We start from the raw sequence: 19562 nt of genomic DNA on the forward strand, positions 1-19562 counted from the left end.
GTGGCATCTTTGAAATGGAAATGCTGAACCAGAGGTATGGCATCATCACTGTCCAGTGCTTACATCACATCTCTTCAAAATTCATACAAAATCAGATGGGGAATATTCTAGTTTCATTCTTGCTGCTCTGATAAAACATTGTGGCGAAAATTGACTTGGGGAGAAAAGGGTTTATTTGGTTTACACTTTCAGGTCAGGGAGGGAAGTTGGACAGGAACTGAGAGCAGAAACCTGGAAACAGGGACTGTGGAAGAACATTGCTTGGTGGGTCATTCATCAGCCCATGCTTACTTATCTAGATTCTTTTACATCCCAAGACCACCTGCCTCAAGATTGTGTGACTCACAATGAACTAGGTTCTCCTGAATTAATTAATAATCAGGATAATCATGCACAACCTAACTTGATAAACACAGATACTGAATTAATAGTCTTTATCAGTGACTCTAGGCTGTGTCAAGCTGACAGTTAATGCTGACCAGGACATAGAGAAACAGAAAATCAGCCATGATGCAATAAAACAACACATTTGTTGTTTTATTCCATCACTATATTTGATACCATCACTACATTGGTTTGTTTGTTTATCTTAGTTGCATTGTTTACTTTGTTTTAACAATTATTTTATTAATTTATCTGTTAGTGTGTGTGTGTGTGTGTGTGTGTGCTTATGTGTGGATACAAATGTGTCAATTTTTTATCTGGAGCACAGGGACTCTGTGGATTAAGCTTGGTATGTGCCTTTACCACTGAGACATCTTGCCCTCACCATCAAAATATCTATGATCTAAGAATTTATAGATTTATGTCACATGGAATCATGATAAAGATACAGGTAGTTCTGAAATATCTGTAGATCAAGCTTGTCCTGAAGCTGTGAGTTTAGGTAGCTGGAACACAACCCACTCTGTCACTCTGAATGTCTTCACAAAGTTGAAGCTCTGATGTAGGAAGGAGAGTGATAAATGATGTGTTGCAAAGTAGTCAAATATTCACTAAATTATATGTTCTATTTAAAGAGGAAAGTGGGCTTTATATAAAGCAAAAACTAAAGAGGAAAGTGGATAGTTAAGGATTCACTAAAAACACTTTATCTCAGCTACAAATGACCTCAGACACCAAGAATAAGTAGTTGACAATTCTCCAGCTGAATATTCATTTCTCATATAAGGTAGTGTATGTTCATTTTGTCATCTTTGTACTATCTAAATAAATGGCATCAAAATAGTAAATTCAAGAACTGAAGTAAATTTGCCTGAAGGTAGTATGATTTCTGGCACAGTTACTGACTCGATGACTTCTATGTAATTCTGCTTCAAATATTTAGTTTTTTCAGAGAAGTGGGTTGGGGCATGTTTGTTTTCAGAATTGGGAAGGCAGAGCCTATTGACCACTGGATTGAGGGGCTGAAGTCTAGGACATCAGATGAGAACAGGGCTACCACATGGAGCACAATGCTAACTCAGGTTTCCATCTTTGCTGTCCATCTCTCACTTCCTCTCTCCCCTTCTTCCTGAGAACTGATCCGAGCAGATTTTGATCTCCCCACATCTGACACCTTGTAAACATGAAGTTTATCCTTTGTTAACTGTTTCCTTTTTTCCCTCCTCCCCAGTTCTTCATTTACAAACTCTTTTAACTCTTTAATAAATGCTGAGTTTGAGAGAGGTCCTTGCCCTAATAGATGTCCATGTTTTATTTGATACTATTATTAGTACACCATGAAAATAGCCATTCATCTCTCATTGCAAAAGTATCTTAGTTAACAATACCTATACACATATCCTTTATAAAACACTTCTGTGAAACCTTCACTTGAGGTATACATCAATTTAATTTCAATTTCCAATAGTCTTCTGTGAAACATAAAATTTTTAGAATGTCATATCAAGGAATGTGACATGATATCAGAGAAAATTTTCAAAATGAAGATTAAGAAACTGTCATTTGACTCCAAAAAAGGATTCTGATTTCTTGAACAAGACAGTGCACACTTTATGCAATATATTTGCCCATAAAATATACTTAGTTTTAACATCTTAGCCATGTTTACATGATGCTGAGTTATTTTCAGTTACTGTTCATTGAAATGGACTTTTATGTTAATTCACACTTAGTTGTCACAAACTTTAAGATAACTATCAACTATACAGATAAGTGTAAATTATGTGCCACATCTTTTTCTCAGTATAGAGATTCTTGTCACCTAGTACCACTGTCAGCATGAGCTGTCCTCACCACAGCACCACCTTACATCCTGTTTGTCCCTTTTTCTTTCCTCTGCCTGTGTTGGCTTCATCTATATTTCAGGTCTCTAAAATTGACTTCTCAGCCTAAATACTCTTGTATTCTGAATATTTGCTCTTTCTGGTCTTTTTCTGTGTCCTACCACAGACCTTGTAATTCTGGCTTTAATGATAACTAAATAAGTGACTTGCTGGTGGAGCAGTCATCTCCTGCTGATGTGGAGAAGATGGGCACCATTTCCTGAAGCTTTGGGCTGGTATATCAGGCACCCAATGGTTGATTCTGTCCTTCTTAGAAAGAGCAACATACTCACGGGAATACTCACGGGAGCAAATATGAGACAATGTGTGGGGCAGAAACTGGAAGAGAGACCATCCAGAGACTCCATCTGGAGATTTCTCCCAGATGCAATCACCATACGCAAACATTGTTGTGGATGTCCAGAAGTACATGCTGACTGGAGCCTGATATACCTGTCTCCTGAGAGGCACTGCCAGAGCATGACATATACAGAGGTGGATGCTCAGAGCTAACCATCAAACTGATCACAGGGTCCACAGTGGAGGAGTTAGAGAGAAGACTGATGAGTTGAAGGAGTTTGGGGCCCCATGGGGAGAGCAACAATACCAACCAACCAGAGCTCCCTGGGTCTAAACAGCTAGCCTGGGAACACACATGGAGGGACCTATGTCTCTAGCTGTATATGTAGAGGAGGATGGACTTGTTGGGCATCAGTGGGAGAGGAGGGCCTTGGTCTCCTGAAGCCTGGATACCCCAGAGAGGTGGAATTCAAGGGTGGGGACCTGGGAGAGGGTGGATGGGTGGGGGAACACACCCTCTTAAATATAAGAGGAGGAAGGAGGGGTTAAGGGGTCTCTGGGGGATGAGGAAAGGGGATAACATCTGAAATGTAGATAAATGAAGTACCCAATTAAAAGCAAAACAAATAAACAACAACAAAACCAGGTAATGGAATTGGCTATAGAATTAGAACATTTGAGACTTTTTAGCAGCAATTTAACATAAGCCATATTATGGGGATTCCTTTTAATTGTAAAGGATAAGAGACTGTGGAATGGGCCCATGGAACTTTAAAACAATGTCTTCATAAAATAAAAAAAGCAGGAGATATATCCCTGTACACCTCAAATTTATTTAAATCATGTTCTTTTTATTTTTTATTTTAATTTTTTTTCAAAAAAATTGTATGCCAAGGAACTTTTTGCTGAGTGTCTATGGCACTCTACAACTAGGCATACTTATGTACAGATGAAAGGGAAGTATCCACTTACTGGCATAAGGCATGATCCCGATCAGGTATTAATTATGACGAAGAGGGCATGTTTGTGTTTTTTCTGCAGGATGCTGTAGGAACATGGTAGCTGCCAGTGCAACAGGTGAGACATGCTATGATGACATCTTAAACATTGACATTCTGTGGTCCTTGAGGAATTTTTCACATAATAAAATAAAATCTGAGTTTGTGATCTCAAATTTATTTGAATTGTATCTGTCAATAATTTGCTCCAGATAACTAAGAACTTTAAAGAGATGTCTGGTCATTAAATTTTACATATCTACATGCCTTTTAAAGGAGTCTTCAGGTTTTATTTGCATGGGTGTCAGGCTCCTTCTCTCTGCTTTTATTTTCAGATCCTTTATGGAATTTTCACACTATCCATATCTGCAGCTTTACCATGGTCTCTCAAGTTACAAAAAAAAACTCATTCAAGTCACCTTCTTCCTCTCATTTCCAATCATTGAAGAGAAATACATTGCTGTAACGCAGTCAGTTTCCTGACCTTGTTTACCTTTGACTTGCTTGACTCTGCATTTACCATGTGCACAAAACACTTCAGTAACTGTTCGGTGAATATTATACTTTTTCTTTTAGTTTCTAGGAATCTTGTCTTGATTAAAAATGGGTTCCCACAATTTTGAATCTACTTTCTACAAAATTTCCCTTAAAATTCATTTAAAATACTTCTTTAAAATTACTAATGAAGATGGTTCTAATTTCTAAATTATGTTATATTTGTAAACAACGTTACAGAGTTCTTTAAAAGCATCCAAATTATTTCTGAAAGTTTGAGAGTTTCTGTTTTGTTATTTTAAACTAAATCAAGCAAGGCATGGAACACACATGCAGTGAGCAGGGATAGCTGATCCCACTAACGTAGCCCTGGATTAGTATGCCAGTTGAATTTTTCTCCCCCTTTATAAAATACAGTATTGCTATTATAAAAAATGCAAAGAATTCATTACTTTTCTGTAACAGTTTGTATGGATTTATTACTTAATTAGTTTTTACCTTTATTTGACAGGGGTTATTGAATGCACCTTACACTTCCATAAAGCCAGAACAAAAATCTAAGTAATCTTTTATAGAGTCTCCCATTAATAAAATGCAGTCTAGCCCAACACAAAAATGTATTTGCATACCTCAGAGAATTTTCAATTTGTCACATCTTTCAAGCAGTTGGGAAGATGTGTATTCAAGAAGTGATTTATTTCCTGTGAGGACACAAAACCACTCAACAAAAAATGTGAAATTAATTATTTCTACACGATTGTAAATGGTTGGCACCTACACAATGCTATGCTATATTGTCCCAAATCTGAAAGAGTTTTATGAGCAAGTCGAGAAGGAGAGGAGACATCGCTGGAGAAAGCAACATTAAACATAAAACAGACAGTATTTCAGATGACACGAAGAGAACATTCAAAGCAGATATGACATGGAGTGTGGAACTGTAATCTGTGATGCTAGGATCATTGTTGTGCTTATATTTATCTATATTGCATGCTAATGATCAAAAGGACAAGGACCTATTGTATAGTCAAGTTTGTCAATACAGACACAATACAATTATATCTAAGAAAAACAAAGATATTTAACAAATATAAGCATATACTAAAATATCCATATTTAGGTATCATAATGTGTATATATCATGTACATCAAAAACTTGACTTCCTTTATGTACCTTGAAATTCTCAAAGGCCAGAGTATATTATGCTTGCTATTTTCTGAGTGGTCTGGGTTTTTTTTTTTTTTTTTTTTTTTTTTTTTTTTTGACTGAGTTTTCTTAGGGATTTTGAGGTTCTATGTCTTTAGAGGCACCACATACTCATCTTACACTCTCTTCTTTCTTACACACAGTTCTGAAGGCATATGAATGTTATGAATATTAGCATTGTATCTTAATCTGATCATGACTGAATTCTAAGGAAGCACATTCTAAAAAGTTCTTGATGGAGAGAGGATACCAAAATCTTTGATCTTTTTCTCTTTAATGTGTTAAGTTTTTTGGAGAATTTCAGAGATTTGAAATCTATTCTGTACCTAGAAAAATTCCCCAGCCAGTAAAGGCACAGTAGAGCAGAACAGACTCTTACAACTTGTCTTCTCAATTCCACAAAAACTCTGTTCCACAGTATGCGTGTGCATACATTATGAATACATATGTAATAAATTTTAGATATTATTATGCCAAAATTATTTTAAATAGACAAAATTGAAATGAAATTTCCAGATGTGAGGAAATAAAATATATTCCTATGACATTTATGCAAACATAAATTATGATTTCAGGTCAAGAAAGCAAAACTAGAAGACTGGTACATTGGTAATGGTATAGTGTACATAAATGTGAGTTTATGAGGAAACAATAATATTTATCTGTAATGAAATTCTAATGTAACAGTAATGTTGAGGAAGGAGAATAGCCCTAAAACACCAATGAAAGTTTCCTCTGTAAGAAATGAGAAAAGTTACAAAGAGAAAATGGATGGGGAAGAAAAAATAACTAAGGTTAATATAGTCAATTTTATTCTCTAAAATAGCCAAATGAACAAATCTTTAGGGAGGAAAAAAGGAATGAATGGAGAAGGAGAGCAAACCAACAATAGGGGAGAAGGGAAGAGGAGGGAGAGAGAGAAACAGAGAAAGAGAAAGAGACAGAGGCACAGAGACACAGAAAGACAGAAGGACAGAGAGACAGAGACACAAGCAGAGACTGAGAGACAGAGATAGAAAGAGGTGTTATTAAATGAAAGGAGAAAATGATGTATAAAATCACAACTCTAACACAAATGAACTCTAACACTAGTGAACATCCTCTATAGTCACATAGCAGCATATTACGTAACCGAGATGAGACAAAGAAATGTCTAGGAATGTGAAGCAGAGGATCCAGAAGAAATAACCAATAAATCAAATGGATTTATTATAAATTAAATACTATATTGCTGATTAAAACAGTGATAACATAGGCAAGCCCATAATAACATGGGCCCACCTGTGAACTTTTCAAAATATTTAGAAAAGTGACATTAATAAATTTACAAATTATCCCAACTATTAGCCCTAAGGGACTACCTGACTCTTGGAGTTCAGAATTATCTAATCCAAAGCTCAATTATCACAAGGCAGCTGTGTACTAAATTCTTTCCATCTCTAATTTTAGTCTCAGTGTCTTACCCTAAGTCTGTTTTATCTCTAAAAGACTTTTTCTCTATTATTTTCAACAACAGTACAGAGGCAAGTTAATAGGAAAACAAACTTGTTTTTTTCCAACCAATGCTACTTGAATACACAATTGTGTATTTATATATAAATGGAAATTTTTGTTTGATATTTTCCTTATTTCACATTAAAATTAAAATTCAAATCAGATCTAAGAGCTAATGTAAGAGATGAGATTATGACTCTATGAAATGAAGGGAGCATATGATATTCATACCTCTAGTTAGGCAACGATTCCTTAAATGTATTATAGTAAACACCAGAATAAAAGGAAACAAATAGTGGTACCTTTACACAATGGAGTATTACTCAGCTATTAAAAACAATGAATTCGAGAAATTCTTAGGTAAATGGTTGGAACTAGAAAATATCCTTAGTGAGGTAACTCCATAACAAAAAAACACACATGGTATGCACTCACTGATAAGTAGTTATTAGCCCAGAAGCTTTTAATACCCAAGATTCAACTCAGAAACCACATTAAGCTCATGAAGAAAGAAGACCAAGTCTGGGTACTTCGGTACTTCTTAGAAAGAGTAACAAAATTCTCAAGGGAGTAAATATGAAGACAAAGTGTGGGACAGAAACTGAAGGAGGGGCCGTCTGGAGACCATTCCACCTGGGTATCCATCCCATGTACAGTCACCAAAAATAGACCCTGATGTGGATGCTCACAAGAAGTGCATGCTCACAGGAGCCTGATATAGCTGTCTCCTTAGAGGTCTGCCAGAGTCTGACATATTCAGAGGCAGATGCTCACAGCTAACCATTGAACTGATCACGGGGTTCCCAATGAAGGAATAATGTTGGGGCCCAAGCTCGAGTCCCTGTTCGGGCGCCAAAATAAATGTTGCAGCCCAGGCAAAATGTTGAGGCCCGGGCCGACCCACGTTTGGGCGGCCACTGTATCCCGGCCCAAGCTGCCGCTCCGGTCTGCAGGTCGGTTTTCAGCAAGAGCGAGGGTGAGGGCAGATTCTACCTAATGTCTGATGTGTATGAATCTCTCTCTCTAGTCTGATGTCTGGTTCTGTCTTCTATAGTCTCCCTAATGTCTGAATCCTACTGTCTGCCTCTGCATTTTATATGTCTTACTTCTAAGCCACGCCTCTAAGTTACACCTTTAATCATGCCCTTAGGTCTTGTCTCTAACTCTGATCTCTATACTTCTAAATCATACTCTTAAGTTACACACCTTTAATCTCACACACCTTTAATCTCACACACCTTTAATCTCAAGGTATCTATACCAAGATTATCGGAGTTTTCTCAGCTGTTGTAGGCTATTGTAATTCAAGTCTCATGTCAGGGTATATGGCTCAAGATGGCTGCGAAGCTGATAGCCACTTTCTGCTAAAAGTTGGCCCCCAACAGAATAAGAGAGAAGACAGAAGGAGCTGAAAGGGTTTGCAGCCCCATGAGGAGAGCAATAATACCATCCAACCAGAGCTTCCAGGGTCTAAACCACCAGCCTGGGAGCACATAGGGACAAACCCATGACTCCAGCTATATATGTAGGGGAGAATGGCTTTGTTGGCATAGGTGGGAAAGAAGATCCTTGGTCCCATGAAGGCTGAACGTCCAGTGTGTGTGGGGGGGGGAGGATTTGAGGGTAGGGAGATGGGAAATGGGGTGTAGGTGGAGACATATCCTCATGGAAGCAAGAGAAAGGGGATGAGATAGGGAGTTCCTGGGCTGGGGGCAAGGGGAAATGGGGTAAGGGGATAACATCTGAAATGTAAATAAGATATTCAATTAGAAAAAGAAAAGAAGTAGACAATTTAAAACTAAACAAAATTGAAAACTTATGTGCTTCAGAAATCATTATGAAAAAAGAATATCATCTATCAGAGAAGTGCACATATTTGTCAAAAGATGTTTCTGATAAGGATTGTATATATAAAAGTTTGTTATAAGTCCACACAAAGAACTCTTACCATTCAATGAGAAGATAACTCAATTAAAAATAAAGCAGTGTCATAGAGAGCTGCAGCTAACTTCTAACTGTCTCTGAAAATGTCCAGAACTAATCTTCCAAATAAAAATTGATATTTTTAATATTGGATTAATTTCTAGACCAGTCCATGATTGCGTCTGAAAAGCTGGTTACATTTAAGAAAAATACAAGACTTATTGTAACTTCTCTTTTAGATTCTCTTTTTGATTTAGTCCCACAAAGTCTAAAAACTTGAAGCAAGGCACCTTGTCCCATCTGGGATATGGGCAAGCAATGATGAATCAGGAACATATGTCTAATACAGCTTCCCAGTCACCATTGTCAGAGCACTCAGCAAGCTCACAGGTCAGCATCATTCTTTTTCCCAGCATCAGCATGTTACATCACTCTGGCAGCTAGCATACTCCTTCATCATCCTGCAGAAAAAAATGCAAACATCGCCTCTTCTCCATATTAAATACCTTATGCCTTTACCTAGGCATAAGTATGCCTAGTTGTAGGGTGCCATAGACACTCAGTAGAAAGTTCCTTGGCATCCAAATTTTTAAAAATTTAAAATAAAAAGAACATGATTAAAATAAATTTGTGGTATACAGGGATATACCTCCCCCTTCCTTATTTTATGAAGATATTGTTTTAAAGTTCCATGGGCTTGATCCACAGTACCTTGTCCTTGAGGATTATAAAGAATCCCAGTGATATAGATGATATTAAATTCCTGACAAAAAGTCTTAAAATCTTGACAAAAATGCTTGACTGCAATAGCCAGTTCTATTATCTGTCTTTTTCCCCCCAGGATCTGTGTTCAAACAATTGTTAGTGCATGTGTTAAGGCTCTTTTAATTGTCAAGTTAAAATTACTTTTGGTTTTTTATACAGTATTTAATATAAGTTGTATTGATTGTACACTTTCTAATTGTGTTGATGTGTTGAAAACTGGCATGTCTGTAATGAGGGTCTATCAACCAGTTTTTGTTTTATTGTCCTGAGTATTACAGGACATTGCTATTCTGAAAAAAGCTTGCAAGTACTGGAAGAAGTAAATCAGGCTTTAAGCAGAAGCAAGAGGGGAGTGGGCTTGATTATTGCTGGTATAATAGCTTTAATTACATTAATTTCTAGCACCACTGCTTCTGCTATTGCTTTGACACAAGAAGTTAAGACAGCTACCTTTGTTAATCATTTAATGAAAAATGTTACTAATGTGTTGAGTATACAAGAGAATTTAGATAGGCATGTGACAACAGATTTATATTCTTTATCCTATTCAAATTATTGGAATGAGGCTCAAAGTTTAAGAGTAAAGAACCATCTCAGATGCCATGCCAAATACCATCAGATTTGGGTTACTTCTAAAATTTACAGTGGTAGTCATTATAATTATAAAGAGTTTAAAGACACTTGCAGTGTATTTGGCATAATTCTAACATCTCTCAGAATGTTTTAACTTTACATAGTGTGCTTAAAAATATAAAGAGTGTTGTTCTGCTGAGCTTTGATGGTGCAGTTACCGCTGATAAAATTATCCATGGCCTGAGGTCAGTATTTTCATTTTGGTCAAGCTTCAATAATGGCATATATAGTTTGATCATGCTAGTCATTTTTGTCCTGGAAATACTTTTATTTCTGCTCATAGTGTTAAAACTTGTCTTTAACAGCATCAGCATGTTGGCAGCCAATGTACATGGCTTGAAACTGAAAATGGACCCCCAGACAGAGTTATTAAATTAACAGGCTGGCAAGCCAAGGAAAGATTCTGGACAGAGCCTTACCAACCTAAGACAGAAATGTATTACTTTTGACAATGCATATTCCACGATGGGTAAGGAAGGCATTCTTATCAGAATGACCTAAGACAGACTCAGTCTTGTTTATAAAATAAAAGAGGGGAGATGTGGAGAGCTTTTGGGACTTCTTGGCAGAAATCTGACATTGGTCAAGTACAAGGAAGTGGTCTTCAGGCAGAAATCTGACATTAGGATAGAACAAAGAAGTAATTTCAGACAGGCATCTAAATCTTAAGCTAGAACAAAGAAGTAGGTTTCAGGCATAAAAATGACTTTGGGAAGTAGGCTTGGATATTTTGGTCATCCTGATAAGCCCTTAGAAACAGTGATCACGGGAGTGATCATGGGACTTTTTTTATTGCCTAGCATGTTCTTCGACTATTTGTGTTTATTGTCTCATTTGTTCCTTGACTATTTGTATCTACTGTACTGCTAGTTCCCCAAATTAGAACTGACCTTAATACTTGCATGTAATTAAAATGGTATAAAAGCAGATTGGGAGTAAATAAATAAATAAATAAATAAAAGGCAATGTCTAGGTATCGTGACATTGGCCTGAAATCTAAAACTTTTGAGACCCAACGAGGAGATTTTCAAATTCACAGCATGGGAAATTTACTGAAAACATGTCTCAAAAATGGAGGACTAGATAAAAATAAAATGAGTTAAGACAAAAAATTCAAAGAGTATTCTCCAAAGAAGTCATGCAAAAGGCAAATAAATGCCTTTTGGCAAATGACAGGATTTTTAGATCATTAGCCAGGAAAAAATGAGAGGCAAACCAAAATGACAAAGTTGTGCACTTGCAAAAGATAAGTGGAAATGATCAGATGGTCAGATCGTTTTATCAAGTGAGACTGTGAATTGAGTGGCAGCCCTGGGTGCTACCAGTGGCTACAGTGCAGCCAGTCAAGAGAACAGCCTGGGAGGCCCTGCAGTACTTTATCAGTCAATTATCAGCTGTATCAGTCATTACTTGCATTATCTATATCTATGTATTCATACACATATTCAATTTAATGGTAAATGATAATGTATTTTTATGTTCCATTTGCATATAAGTAGCTACATTATATATATCATGCATATATATATATATATATATACTTTCAAGCTAGATCTTTGCGACAGGTCTGTATAATGTAAATTGAGCTAAGATTTATACTTTAGAAATACAAATAAATAAAATATCCAATAAAAAATACAAAAAAAATTTATATTGTAATCTCAAGGCGGTATTACATTTTCCTCAAGGAATCTTAGATGTTGCTTTTAAAGATTTTAACCAGCTAAATAAGCCTTAAGTACACAATATATAGTAGCTTCCTTTATTAAAAACAAATGATTGTAAAAATTAATCCACTCTACAGCACAGTTTCACAATCTCAAGACTGGCATTTGATTATGAACCGAGTACCATAAGTACAGTGACTTGCTCAAATCAACTATACTCTTTTTCAGAATATGTAAAACAGTACTGAAAACATGTCCATATAGAAACATACAATAAGATATGCAGAGCAGTACTATTCAGAATATGCAGAAGGTAAAGCAACATAAATGGCAATTAACGGTAGAAGAATGGATTGAATTTGTTGTATGCAAAATGAGCAATGTAAATTGGCAGGTAAAACAGCGAAATCAACTGCTCCTTCATGCATCAAGATAGACAACCTCTGACAGCATCAGCCTAAATCTAAAAAGCTAGTTATAAAAGTCACATGTTTTATTCTGTTGTTTTGAAATGCACAGGGCAAGTAAATCTAGAACAAGAAGACATAATTAACTTTTTCCCAAGGCTGCTGAAGTGTCAAAAAGTCAATGTGAAGAGAAAATGGGACTAAGTATGTTGGGTCACGCAGCTCCTCAAGTGGACTAAATGTACTGCATGAGGACTGTGAGGCATGTGTGTTCTGTGTCAGCAGAACTCCCCTGCCGATCGCACTTCACTCTCACCTGTCTCTCAGAGGTCCCTCCGAAGAACATTTCCTGTTATTCTGTGGACAATGATAAGGTGTGTTCTGTCTTCCCTGAAGTTTACAAGTGCCTCTCTACTCTAAGACAGCCTGCTAGATCCCTGGAACAAACAAGGTGTCATAAGTAAATCCACTGTTATGGAACCAAAGGCTGAATTATTTGTAAATCCTAAAATGAAACTTTATAATAAAAGTATATGTCATCTTTAAAGCAGCCAAGGCCCAGAACATGATATGCAAATAATGATAAGCCTTAACACATGTGATTATAAATACTTCCTAGAGACTTGAGGATATTTCCATATAAAATCCTTCCTCCAAATCTCCCTCATTTTAGAAAATGAACTGAGTATATAAAAAACATTTGATGTAAACTTTTTTTGACAATTTGAGCCTTAATTCTCTGTGGGAAGACATGGCAAGGCCTTACTCTTGGCAAACACTCCCTTGGCTTTCCTATCTACTATTCTTTCTGCTTACCTTCCATGATTCACTTGTCAGTTCTCAGAACTTCAAACAAGGCCTCACAGCAACCCACCTTAGTAACCCTTCCTCCTGATCTTTAGATTCAGCCAACATCCTGCTAGATAAATGTTTTTAGAACCCCTGGTTATGGAAAGGCTTTGTGAAAATAACTTAGTTATACCCCACAGCTGCAGCTAGCTTCCTCCACCTGCAAAGCCCTCTTTCCTTTCCTACCCCACCCCATATCCTGTTTTCAGAGTATATAACCTGTGTGAACAATAAAAAATTTTACCAGCTTGATCAGACTTCTTGACTTGCTGTGCCTCTTTATTTTCTCGTGCATCTCAGTCCTCTCCACAGGGTCTAAGGATCCCACTTGATTGTCCAGATGGCCTGGACAATTCTCCACAACACTGTATCTTCATTATAAAATACTTGAAAATTAAAGCTGTAAATATATGAACTGCATCCCCCATATAGCCATAGTTACTACTACTAATATGTTTGCTTATTGTCTTTCTTATTAAGACCACAAACACTAAATACCATTTAAGCATTCTAAGTGTCTAGTCCAGTGGCATGGTATATTGGCTTTATTTGTGGGGTATCTTTAAATGAGGTAGAGGCAATGTACACCTAATATATGTACCAGCACTCAGAAACCTAAGGATTCCTTGGGAAGAAAAATAGAAAAGATATTGAAGTTGAGAAGCTTTTTTGAGTGTATAATTTACTGTGTGGTGTGTTAAGAACAGTCTCCAGTAGTCCTGGTGCTCCCAAGAAGTTTATACATAACCAATAGGCCTCATGGCCTACATTCTCAGTGAGCCCAGTGAAAATGACTCTAAAAAGCAGGAGCTCTCCCTGCCGGCCAGGCAATGCCATGGTGTTAGGCGTGTCCTAGCCCACTCAGTGCCTTTGGGAGCCAAACACAAACACAGACAGCTGAACAGGCACCACTGTACCTGTGGAATAACAGGCTGATCTGTGTATGTTTGATACCATGAAAGAAACCCAATTTAAAGAATATTAGCAAAAATAGAAGGCATTTCATCTTCTCTAGTGATGTTATATTAGAGAAATAGAAGAAAAAAGTGGCTAAGTGAGCAAATTCTTAAGATTAATAAAGTCATTCAGTAAAAGAGTCTGAAACAAAGAAATAATAGATTAACTAATAGATTAACAGATCCCTACTTGTAAACAAATCCCTAGGTAAAACTTTAAACAGAACAACAAAATGCTTGCAGTATAATGAAATTTAAGAATTATTGAGATTTAAGATGGTTTATAAAATACAAGAGAGTCAAATTTATTAGGTTATTTTCAGGTTGACTAAATGTTTCAATGCACATTATAAAATATTACTTTTGTTTTATGTAGTGTTTTGTCAAATATATTATTTTGTTTTTACAGATATATGAAAAAACATACAATTTATGATGAAACAGATGATATTGCCCCCAAAAAGCTTGTCAAAAATCTCAAAAGTTAATCTAAAAGCAAAAAACAAACAAACAGAACAGACAAAATACCTAATTGCTTAAATCTACTAGGGATTATAAAAAAACAGATTCATATAAAATAAGTTTATCTTAATTTTAAAATATCCATGTTCAAAAAATTAAGTGATCTCTGAGTGGAGAGAAACATGACCTTTGCAAAATTTTCGGTGAGAATGCATGTTAGAGAAGCTATTGAAACGACAATGTATGGTCTACAGAGCTGGTTCAGCAGTTAAATGCACTTACTGCTCTTGCTAAGAACCTGGGTTCAGTTCCTAGCACCTATAAGGCTTCTCAAACTGTAGTTCCAGGGAATGTGGTGCCTCTTCATACTTCCACGAGCTCCTATGCATACATGATGCATACATAAACATGCAGGCACACACACACCAAAATTTTAAAAACCCCACAATTTAGAAATCTGCAAACTCTAAAACTTTAGTATAATTTAATGTCAAATTATATTAAGACGAACTGTTCAAGATGCCCTAGTCACATTTCTTTGGAATTTATTTATATCTTTGTGACACACACACATATTATGCAACATGTGTATTATGCATGTATGTATATATATATTTGTGTGTACATATCTCCCAGGTACAAGCAGATCAAGAAATATAACTATTAAGAGATGTGTGTTTATTGCAGTGCCAAAATCAGGAAGTAAGACTCACCATGGCAGATGCCCCAGAAAATAGCCACGGCCAGCCACAGTGCGGGAAAGTCCAAGTGGGAATAAAAGGCTTTTCTGTGAAGTGTTTATGGGTATAAACATGCTGAGCAGAATGAGTGGATTTGGGGCTCCCAACTCTGCAGCTTGATCCTCAATCGTCTTACTCAATACCTTACTGTCTGGGGTAGAGAGGAAATGTACAGAGTGATATGTAGTAGCAGAGCCTGATTCAGGCAGTGTTTGAAGATTACTTTATTTCTATTTAAAATATTTGTGTTGTTGTTGTTGTTGTTTTAAGATAGTGTTTTTCTATGTAGTCCCACTTGTACTGAACCTTGCTTTGTAGATCAGGCTGGCTTCAGACTAGATCCACCTGCCTCTTCCACTTGAGTTTTAGGATTAAGCTGTGCAGAACCAGTGCCTGGATTTAAATGTTTTTGATTGGAATAGAATTATGTAATATTTCCCCTCCCTTTTCTCCTTCCAATCCTTCTCAGAAACCCTTCCTTCAATCTTACCTTCACTCTCCCTACTCTCAAGTTAATAGACTTTTTTTCTTCACTGTTACATATGTGTATGTATGCACTAATGTTTAGGTACAACTTGCTGGGTTCATTTTCCTTATTTGTGTGTACATGGTTTAAGGGCTGAACACTCTGCATTTGACAATCAATGACGGTGCCTGTCTTTGGGACACTCTTTCTCTTTGTCAAAGCTATCAATCATTATTTCTTCTTGTTCTTTATCTAGGGATGGGACCTCACAAAAAATTGCTCTCTTCCACATTAATATGTCCATGGATGTTGCCACTACTCTGGTCTAGCTTATGCACAGGATTTTTGGTATTTTTTTTTCATTTGAGAAATGCATCCCTGAGGGAGGACTTGCACCCAAGGAAGATGATGGAGATGTGGAAATCAAGGCAAAGTGAGTCAGACATGTCATGAAGCAGTCCAGATTGAACTATTCAGCATGTATGTGCCCATAGATGGAAAGCATCTTGGTTAGAGAAGCTGGGAGCTTGGTTGAGTGAAGCCAAAATGAGGCTCCTGTCTTCGTAGAGATAGAAAGTGTGACATGCAATGAAACAGGAGATGCACATTCATAGGAGCCACAGGAGTAACCACCAACAATTTTTTGAAAACCGTAACGACACGTTTTGCTTCAAGTCTCTGGATTTTTCTAACATAGTACTATTCGTCAGAATAACAAAAATTCAACAAGTGATTAGATTGAGTGAATCTTTGTCTTCATGAGTCAGCCAAACACATTACAGCTCTGTGAAGCCAGCCAACTGATGGAATGATGTTAAACATCCAGTCCCCTATCATTTTCTACCAGCCAACTGAGTAAGCTTGTGCCAGTCATTTATACTCAACTAATTCCACCAAATTCCATTTAGATTGTTGATTGTCCTAGATTAATAAAGTATTATTTTTTGTCTTCTAACTAAATTGAATTTGTTTCTTATATTCTGATAATTTTACCTGTAAGAACTTGCAAGAGTGGCTTATTGGGGTTCCAACAGAGGTGTAAAATCTAAGTGAGCATGGCAGGCCCTTGTAATTCAAATACACAGGAGACAGAGCCAATCCCTGGAACAAACTGGTAAGACAGCCCAGGGCTGAAACTGGGCTATTGGTTCAGCAAGAGACCTGCCTCAGTATGTAAGGTGGAAAGTGATACATCAAGATTGATGTTGGGCCTCATCTGTATACACACACATGTGCAGTTGGATCTTCATGTAAATGTATAATTTTACACATGCAAACAATCTTCATACATTCAAATGGCATTTGTACATTCTACATACATAAGCATATGCAGGAAACAACAACAGAATGAAACAAAACAACCCACAAACTTACTAGAGAGAGACTGTGATATAAATAAGCAAGGAAGTATATAAAGTATGTTTTTTCTAATCATATGATATTTATATGTTAGCCTAGGTTATGTAATGAGTACCAGGCTAGCCCATGCTGCATAACAAAAGCTAGTCACAAACTAGAAATACATGCCTAATGAACACAGTCATGAAAAGTTAGAATAGCTTTAATTTTCATTCACAGAATAATCATTGAACCACTAAACAGAAGAGAACAAAATGCCATATACAAGTCAAAGCAAATATTATACACATAATATGGCAGTATGAACATTGAAAATTTAACCACATAAGGATACATATTACATTTAAGGATGATGATGCTATAAACAAGATAAAGGCAGATGTTTTTTTTTCTGAAAAGGAACTTCAGAAGCAATATTTAGCATTTTAGCACCTCAAAAGTAGATGTCATTGTCGCTAAAAGTAGATGCCTACTATATACTGGAATATGGCTTTTTGTTTGTTTTAGGTTGGGTTTTTATTGGCTTCTTTGGTTTGGTTTTGTTAAATGTTAGATATCAAACCTAGGCTTTGAGTATGTCAGTCGAATGAGTTTACACTGACTTATCTCCAGCCTTGGAGTATGATTCTTGAAGACCCTTGCTGGACCAGATATGATCCTTTTATTTGAAGTTTCATTATGAAGTCATATAGATCAAAATGGAAGGTTGAGGATGCCAATATGCAGTATGGAACCTCAAGAGCAGATAGAAAGGTGAATCTAGGATGTCATAGCTCAGGGGTGTCTTAATGTCACAAAACTTAATTTGGGTATAAAGACTGAGGATCTACTCTGAAATGATAAAATTATTTGAATAAAACGTACGAAATTAGAATACATTTATATTTGACATATATTTACACTGTATATATGTCTATTTACAAGGATACGTTTATTTGTGTACTTATATTCAAATGTAAATATATATTTACATATGTCTATGTATTTGCAGTTATTTATTTTGTTTTTTAAAACTTTAATGCTAATGCACTCACATATTATTTTTAATTGTCATGTATATGCGTACAGCATAATATATAAAATATTCATATATTTAAAATAATTGAATCAATCTGGTTAGTATATAAATTGCCTCACATACAAATATTTATTTCCAGTGAGGAAACTTAGATCGCAAATATTAATTCAAGAGGTTAAAACTTAATATAAGCTCAAGTGAAATTAGCCCAAAACATTAATGTTTCAAAGCTCACTACCATATAAAACTAAAACTAAACATTATGTGACTAGATCCCAAATCAAAGCCATTAGAGTAGCCATATAAAATACAGAGTTATGCATTTCTGGCAATCATGACATGGTTCTATGTTAGTGCTAGTTTTTATTGTTATTTATTTATTTATTTATTTATTCACATTACATCTTGATCATGGCTCCCTCTCACTCTCTTTCCAGTCCCACCTTTACAAGTCCCTCCCCCCACTACCTCTTCCCCTTCTCTGAGGAGAAGGAGAAGTTCCCTCTTAATACTACCCCACTCTGGGACATCTAGTTGCAGAAATAAGTGCATACTCTCACACTGAGGTCCAACCAGGCCAGTTAGGCAAAGGAGATTCAATGGCAGACAACAGAGTCAGAGACAGACTCCACTCCAACTGTTAGAAGACTCACATAAAGACCTGTCAGGCTGTGTGTTTCCTTCACTGATGGGTTGCCCGGAGCACTGCCAGCAAGATGCTCAGGAGAGGCAGAACACAGTCTGCAATGGGGGTCCTCCCGTGTTTTCTCATGTGGAAAACAACAAAGTCTGGGACAATTGCTATCCTTTCCACTGACTCTGCTGTGGTTCTCAGTTTCCTATGTACCCAGACTCCACTGGGGTACCACTGGGAGTTGGGAAAGGGAGTCCCATGGTCCGCACTTCCTTTCAGTGTGTCTATGCATCGAAGAGGAAGAGGAAGGGTGAGCCTGGAACAGGGGTGGAGCTGGGGTTGGTTCCGAATAAGTTTGAGAGTACAATATCTGCAGGAATAAGGATGGAACAGAGATGGAGGGAATGACCAATGAATGACTGGCCCAACTTGAGACCCATCCCATGTAAGAGAGCTAACCCCTGAAACTATTAACGAGACTCCGCTATGCTTGCAGACAGTAGCCTAGCATAACTGTCTACTGACAGGCTTCATACAGCAGCAGATAGAAACAGATGTAGTGACACAAATCCAAACATCGAGCAGAGCTCCGGGAGCATTAGTATAATTTTTAAGGTGATAAATTTTTCAGTATCCTGGCTAGCTCCCAATTAAGTGAGACAGGGATAATAAGATTTATTTAATGAAGCTTTACAGCACAATATCTGAGCAGTTATTAACCTATCTTATTCTAAACTAATCTGGTTAACTCTCAGACAAAATCCCCCAAATATTTGCATTTAGTATTGATCTAGCTCTCTCTGTTCCAGGTGTGGTCCTATGATGACTCCAGGACCCTTTCCTCATGGGGAAATCCTCTGTTTCTCTCTCTACCCTTCCCCTGGCTCATATCAGAAGTCCAGCCCTTTTCTCTCTGCTGATC

Source organism: Arvicanthis niloticus, chromosome 7, assembly GCF_011762505.2.
Source record: "Arvicanthis niloticus isolate mArvNil1 chromosome 7, mArvNil1.pat.X, whole genome shotgun sequence".
Taxonomy (NCBI): Eukaryota; Metazoa; Chordata; class Mammalia; order Rodentia; family Muridae; genus Arvicanthis; species Arvicanthis niloticus.